Source organism: Scomber japonicus, chromosome 9 (assembly GCF_027409825.1).
Source record: "Scomber japonicus isolate fScoJap1 chromosome 9, fScoJap1.pri, whole genome shotgun sequence".
Taxonomy (NCBI): Eukaryota; Metazoa; Chordata; class Actinopteri; order Scombriformes; family Scombridae; genus Scomber; species Scomber japonicus.
The window spans coordinates 4079814-4088248 of NC_070586.1; the positions used below are offsets into that span (position 1 = coordinate 4079814).

Below are 8435 nucleotides of genomic sequence, written 5' to 3' on the forward strand. Positions count from 1 at the left end.
AGAGTAAGACAGGGGAGGTCTGGATCAACCTGTCTTCAGATTCATTAATGCATCACTTCATCAACCTCATCAGATGAGCAGTGTCAGCAGGCCAAATACATTAATAATACCTAATCATTAATATCATCTGTATAATAAACAATTTTTTAAAACTAATTCTCTGATCTCTCCTGATTGAACGTATTATCTTATTGGAAAGTTATTACGTTAACGGCTTATTAAACTAAAAAACAGGCAAATTTGTTACGTTATCAGCTGCTACAGATGTCTGTACCTATTTAACAAGAAATACAAACAGAAAATAAAACTTCCTCCTTGACAGCAAAGCTGTGATTCTGTATTGATTAATGGTAATGAAGTTATTTAAATGGTAAAAATGTGGACTTTGTGTCACAGATCGACATTTAAACTAGAATAATCTTACTGTATCAGATCAATTCAACAGATAGAGAACACAGTCATATGTTTTATAAAATATAAAACAGTTATTTTAAATGTTAATATACAGCAGAGTTATTCTGTCTTAATTCAGTTTAACTCACCACTGCCTGAAGCTGATGAACCTGTAGAGATAAAGAAAATATAGAGAATCATTCATTCAGTCTCATGTAATCAGTAATAATCTTGTTCATTAAAATGATTCAAACATCTCATGATTGTTTTTGTCCACAAGCAGCATTAACATTTTCACAGCCTCAATAGACTGATACAAGTATTATCTACTGTGTCTGAACTGAGAGCATTATACTTGTATATGTATCAGTATGTGATGTAAAGATCAGGTCCAGAGTAAGACAGGGGAGGTCTGGATCAACCTGTCTTCAGATGATACTTGTGGACATCTCAGCTCAGTGCTGTGGTCACATACATTAGTAATAATCAGGACTGGTCCACATATAGAGGAGCTCAATCTCCTCTCAGATAGAGAGGAGCTGTTTCTGTATCTTTGACCTTTTCTCAATAAAAAGTCTTGGAGCAAACTTAAAGTAAAGTAAGAATTAAACACATATTGAGGATCTAGGCAATAGTTGGGGAGCAACTGGGAGGATTTTTATGTTCACAGCCATGTCAGCAGCTGGTAACAGAGACTTCCTCCCATCCATGTGGGATGCTGCTTTCATGAGGGGGACACAGAAAAGTCTAATTGTAATCAATCAATTCTTTGATGGAAATGAGTGGAAGTCTTTCTTCAAGCTGTAAAACCAGTTTGCACTGCCCCCTAGTGACTTCTACAGATATCTACAGATTAGGTCCCACACACCTACACTACTTATTCTAAAAGGCAACATGAAGCCAATCAAACATGAACATCAACAACTACAAACCAACATTCACACTCATAAGATCCTCTACACAGAATGAGAATGACACTTATTTAAAGGATAAAATGTGGACTTTGTGTCACAGATGGACATTTAAACAAGAATAATATTACTGTATCAGATCAATTCAACAGATACAGAACACAGTCAAATGTTTTGTAAAATATAAAACAGTCATTTTGAAAGTTAATATACAGCAGAGTTATTATGTATTTGTTCAGATTTACTCACCATATCCGGAAGAGTGCTCTGTATAAATAGAAAAAATATAGAGAATCATTCGTTCAGTCTCATGTAATCAGTAATAATCTTGTTCATCAAAATGATTAAAACGTCTCATGATTGTTTTTGTCCACAAGCAGCATTAACATGTTCACAGCCTCAATAGACTGATACAAGTATTATCTACTGTGTCTGAACTGAGAGCATTATATTTGTATCTGTATCAGTATGTGATGTAAAGATCAGGTCCAGAGTAAGACAGGGGAGGTCTGGATCAACCTGTCTTCAGATGATACTTGTGGACATCTCAGCTCAGTGCTGTGGTCACATGCATTAGTAATAATCAGGACTGGTCCACATAGAGAGGAGCTCAATATCCTCTCAGATAGAGAGGAGATATTTCTGTTTCTTTGACCTTTTCTCAATAAAAAGTCTTGGAGCAAACTTAAAATAAAGAAAGAATTAAACACATATTGAGGATCTAGGCAATAGTTGGGGAGCAACTGGGAGGATTTTTATGTTCACAGCCATGTCAGCAGCTGGTAACAGAGACTTCCTCCCATCCATGTGGGATGCTGCTTTCATGAGGGGGACACAGAAAAGTCTAATTGTAATCAATCAATTCTTTGATGGAAATGAGTGGAAGTCTTTCTTCAAGCTGTAAAACCAGTTTGCACTGCCCCCTAGTGACTTCTACAGATATCTACAGATTAGGTCCCACACACCTACACTACTTATTCTAAAAGGCAACATGAAGCCAATCAAACATGAAAATCAACAACTACAATCCAACATTTACACTCATAAGAACCTCTACACAGAATGAGAATGACACTTATTTAAAGAATAAAATGTGGATTTTGTGTCACAGATGGACATTTAAACAAGAATAATCTTACTGTATCAGATCAATTCAACAGATACAGAACACACTCATATGTTTTGTAAAATATAAAACAGTCATTTTGAAAGTTAATATACAGAAGAGTTATTCTGTCTTAGTTCAGTTTTACTCACCTCTGGCCCTCTCTTCCTCTTTCGCTGTAGAGAAACAGAAAATATAGAGAATCATTCATTCAGTCTCATGTAATCAGTAATAATCTTGTTCATTAAAATGATTCAAACATCTCATGATTGTTTTTGTCCACAAGCAGCATTAACATGTTCACAGCCTCAATAGACTGATACAAGTATTATCTACTGTGTCTGAACTGAGAGCATTATACTTGTATCTGTATCAGTATGTGATGTAAAGATCAGGTCCAGAGTAAGACAGGGGAGGTCTGGATCAACCTGTCTTCACATGATACTTGTGGACATCTCCGCTCAGTGCTGTGGTCACATGCATTAGTAATAATCAGGACTGGTCCACATTAGGGATGTCACGATTACCCGTTTTCACGATTAATTGCGGTATTAAACTTTACGATTAGTTAATCGTAACGTGTCCTAAATACAGTCAATTTCCAGAAAATATTATGCGGGAACTATATTTGTACATCAGCGCAACTCACCCGGAACGAAAATAAAGTGAGACAACAACCGCGTGTTACTGCTTGTGTTGCTTTGTTTTCGGTCCGTGCAGTTGCAGGCGGAGGCGTCCCAGTCCCACAAGAGGTAAAGCATGGAAGAGGAAGAACTATTCCCTCCGAATAAATGCTTGAAGCCAGTCGTGTGGGATTGTTTTGGCTACAGTGCAACGGGACAAGTTAAGCCGCATTCACGTAACGTTACGTAAAGCTGAACATGTCTCATAGGGGAGCGTACCTATATTCCCCGGGTCCTATGTTCCCCGATCGCGGCTAACTCGGTTGCGAGCTCAGCGGCTAACCCCGCTGTTAGCTCGGCGGCTAACTCGGTTGCTAGCTCGGCGGCTAACTCATCTGCTAACTCAGCTAACTGTAGACGGGATCATCCCTATGTTCCCCGGTCACATACAAAGCGGGGAACATAGGGATGATCCCGTCTCATAGTAGTGAAGTAGTAGTTTCACTGTTTGTATGCAAACATGATTGACACAGTGTGAGGTCGATTCCTTTTAAGTCATCAAACAGTTTCAGTGTCACTGTGCAATGGCCTGTATAAGAAGGGTTGGGGAGTAACGGATTACATATAACGGCGTTACGTATTTAAAATACAAAATACGAGTAACTGTATTCCGTTATAGTTACAGTTTAAATCGGTATATTCAGAATACACTTACTTTCTTAAAAAAGATTACTACCCCGCCAGTGGGGGAAACAATCCCTTTTATAGCCACCTATAAATTAAAATTCAAGACCTATGAGGAGTATTCATGTGATTTTACTTATTCATGGTAGTGTGAAATTAATTAATGCAAAAATAATCGTGATAATCGTAATATTGTGATTATTTCTCTGACAATAATCGTACCAAAAAATTCTGTAATCGTGACATCCCTAGTCCACATAGAGAGGAGCTCAATCTCCTCTCAGACAGAGATGAGATATTTCTGTTTCTTTGACCTTTTCTCAATAAAAAGTCTTGGAGTAAAGTAAAGAAAGAATTAAAACCCTTATGACTCCTTAAAAAAAGTTATTTTGAGTTCCTTAGGGACAAAAATGTCTGCGTAAAAGTATTGACATAAAAATATAATAAATTAATATTATTTTCTATTTTAATTGAATTATTCTTTTTAACCAACATCAGTCCTGATAATAATTATCAAATATTAATTCAAATGCCAGTTTGTTTACATATATTGCCAGTTTTTTAAATGAAAAAAACACAAAAATTGATTTTTTTTTCTTTCTACTAAATGCAAAGTAAATTTGTGTGTGTGTGTGTGGGGGGGGGATTATGACAGCCTTGGATATGTCAATGATCAGCAACAACACTGACTTTGATGCATTATTAGTTTTTGTGCAGTGTCAGATTTAAAAAACAAACTCCCTCTCAGCTCCTTAGGGATGAAAATGTCTCATTGAAACCTTTTAACTACATTTTTGGACCCTCCAGCCAAAAATGACTCTTTCATACATTCTTGTGTTCTGGGCTGTAATTTGGGAGACAGGGCTTCAAAATCTTATCTTTTTCTGCTTTTCACCAGATAACATGATTTAACTGTATTTTACCTATGGGAGAATTCACCAGTCCTGCTCGTTCTGTTTTATGAAGCACAGCAGACCAAAGCGACCTGGATGTGTTGGTTTGGGTGTCAGAGTGTAATTTATGTGTGTATTGAAAAAAAAAGGTGTTTGTGTGTGCACGTAAATGTACACTCTGACACACATATCATTTTTGTCCATAAGGAGCTGAGAGGAACAATTTTACCTACACACTGTATTATAGACCTATTATAAGTGAATGATTAAAATAAAAAAGTACTGTATACGAAAAAGAATATCCTTGGAGAATTTTTTTTTTTTCGGGCGTTTTTGCCTTTAATGTACAGGACAGTGGAGAGAGACAGGAAACAGGCAGAGAGAGGGGGAATGACACGCAGGATAAGACCGCTCGGTTCGGGATTCGAACCGCGGTCGCCTGCAACGAGGACTGTAGCCTCAAGACATGGGGCGGGTGCGCTACCCGCTGAGCTATGCTCAACCCCTATCCTTGGAGAATTTGATGCCATGAGCATGAACACTGACCAAATGATAAAGAAAATGAAAACTGAAAAGCCAAAAATGTCTTTAAGGAGACATAAGGGTTAAACACATATTGAGGGTCTAGGCAATAGTTGGGGAGCAACTGGGAGGATTTTTATGTTCACAGCCATGTCAGCAGCTGGTAACAGAGACTTCCTCCCATCCATGTGGGATGCTGCTTTCAGGAGGGCAACACAGAAAAGTCTGATTGTAATCAATCAATGATTTAATGGAAATGAGTGGAAGTCTTTCTTCAAGCTGTAAAACCAGTTTGCACTGCCCCCTAGTGTCTTCTACAGATATCTACAGATTGGGTCCCACACACCTACACTACTTATTCTAAAAGGCAACATGAAGCCAACCAAACATGAAAATCAACAACTACAATCCAACATTCACACTCATAAGATCCTCTACACAGAATGAGAATGACACTTATTCAAAGAATATAAATGTGGACTTTGTGTCACAGATCGACATTTAAACTAGAATAATCTTACTGTATCAGATCAATTCAACAGATACAGAACACAGTCATAAGTTTATTAAATACAAAATAGTCACTTTGAATATTAATATACAGCAGAGTTATTCTGTCTTAATTCAGTTTTACTCACCAGTGATGTAAAGGTACGCTGTAGAGATAAAGAAAATGTAGAGAATCATTCGTTCAGTCTCATGTACTCAGTAATAATCTTCTTCATTAAAATGATTAAAACGTCTCATGATTGTTTTTGTCCACAAGCAGCATTAACATGTTCACAGCCTCAATAGACTGATACAAGTATTATCTACTGTGTCTGAACTGAGAGCATTATACTTGTATCTGTATCAGTATGTGATGTAAAGATCAGGTCCAGAGTAAGACAGGGGAGGTCTGGATCAACCTGTCTTCACATGATACTTGTGGACATCTCAGCTCAGTGCTGTGGTCACATGCATTAGTAATAGAGTGTGTAATTTATGTGTGTATTGAAAAAAAATGTGTTTGTGTGTGAGTGTGTGCACGTAAATTTGTGTATTTGTATATTGACTTGCAGGTCTGCATTTATAGCATTTTGTCTAAATTTCTCTCTCTAACACACACACACACACACATATACAATCACAAACACACAATCACACACATTCACACACACAGGCACATACAGGCACACACTGTAACACTCACACACACTCACTAACATTGACACTAAGATGGACATTTAAACAAGAATAATCTTACTGTATCAGATCAATTCAACAGATACAGAACACAGTCACACGTTTTATAAAATACAAAACAGTCACTTTGAATATCAATATACAGCAGAGTTATTCTGTCTCTTTCCAGTTTTACTCACCAAGGCCAACAATGACCGCTGTAGAAAAAGAAAAATATAGAGAATCATTCATTCAGTCTCATGTAATCAGTAATAATCTTGTTCATTAAAATGATTCAAACATCTCATGATTGTTTTTGTCCACAAGCAGCATTAACATGTTCACAGCCTCAATAGACTGATACAAGTATTATCTACTGTGTCTGAACTGAGAGCATTATACTTGTATCTGTATCAGCATGTGAAGGACACACCTCAGTACCTGTGATGTCTGGATTCATTTAAAAAGAAATACAAGAAGAAAATAAACTTTCTTCTTTAACAGCAAAGCTGTGTTGATGAAGGTGAATCAGTTTTGGAAAGAATAAAAATGTGGACTTTGTGTCACAGACGGACATTTAAACAAGAATAATCTTACTGTATCAGATCAATTCAACAGATACATTACAAAGTCATGTTTTATAAAATACAAAATAGTCACTTTGAAAGTTAATATACAGCAGAGTTATTCTGTCTCTTTCCAGTTTTACTCACCAAAGCCAAAAATGAGTGCTGTAGAAAAAGAAAAATATAGAGAATCATTCATTCAGTCTCATGTAATCAGTAATAATCTTGTTCATTAAAATGATAGACACATCATTGTCCGGTTCTTATGGGACAAGACCAAGGCTGCCGTGTTAAAGAAGCAAGTCACCTGAAACGGTATGAGAATTTTTTTCCTCCAAGACTACGCACAGGAGATACAAGAGAAATGCAAAAAATACGAGGAGGCAAGGCAGGGCAGTTTTATTTGTATAGCGCATTTCATACACAATGGCAACTCAATGTGCTTTACATAAAACAGAAAAACATGTAATTTGAGAAACAATAAAACATACAAGTACAGAAAAATAGAAAGACATAAATAAAATGATTGCAGCATAAAATAATAAATTAGCTTTAAAATCATTAAAAGGACATAGAGTGCAAATTAAAGATTAAAATGTGAAGTGCTTTAAAAGAGCTCAATCATAAGCACAGGAGAAGAGAAATGTTTTTAACCTGGATTTAAAAGTGTTCACAGTTGGGGCTGATTTCAGTTCTGCTGGTAGTTTGTTCCAGTTGTGTGCAGCATAACAGCTAAAAGCTGCTTCACCATGTTTAGTTTGAACTCTGGGCTCAACTATCTGACCTGAGTCAGTAGATCTCAGAGCTCTACTGGGTTTATATTCTACTAACATGTCATTCATGTATTCTGGACCTAAACCATTCACTGATTTGTAGACCAGTAGCAGAACTTTAAAATCTATTCTATAGCTGACTGGGAGCCAGTGTAAAGACTTTAGAACTGGAGTAATGTGCTCTGATGAGGTGGAGGTGAGACGAATTCTCTGTAAGCGTAATGTGGAATATGCCTTGCAATACCCAGTAACGATGACCTTCTCACTGAACAACCGGCATGAGTTCTCATGTGCGGCAGATGCCAAAGCCTTTCTCACCTGCCACGAAGGTGAGGGGACAGCGGGGGCCAGCTGAGGAGAGGAGTGCGACACCGACAACACATGAAAATATACCATGGAACAACGCTACTGGAATGATGCCGAAGAAACGCTTTAAAAGTTTGAACTGAAATAATATGAATGTGACAGAGACTTTTTGCATTTTAAGGGATTAAATCCTATGGATACTGGCGTACGCATAAGTACTGGATGGAGCAGGGAGTAACTGCCGATGTGGACAGAAACTTTATTTTTTTTGGATTTATATTTATTTTCTGGCTGCTGACGTGAGCAGATATTTTACTTTTTGGACAGAGGACAATACACTGATCTCCAAGCTGCCAACGGGCACAGAGACGTTATCTCCGGATGGAGGACTGGACAGACCGCACATACAGGTGTGAGTGTGTGCATGTATACACCTTTTTTTTCCCTCGTTATCTTTGCTCCTTGTCTCATAATTATCACTCAATGATACGCCTT

At 37.3% G+C, this 8435-nt stretch overlaps 1 long non-coding RNA gene across 1 annotated transcript; it reads right to left on the reverse strand.

Moving 5' to 3' along the window:
- Nucleotides 1-540: 540 nt before the first annotated feature.
- On the reverse strand, nucleotides 541-6512 carry LOC128364633 (uncharacterized). Its single transcript, XR_008321779.1, has 5 exons — nucleotides 6496-6512; nucleotides 5770-5787; nucleotides 2562-2585; nucleotides 1554-1571; nucleotides 541-563 (listed from the first exon to the last, which is right to left on the reverse strand). It is a non-coding gene; the product is annotated as an uncharacterized LOC128364633 (long non-coding RNA).
- Between the last annotated feature and the right edge of the window lie 1923 nt (nucleotides 6513-8435).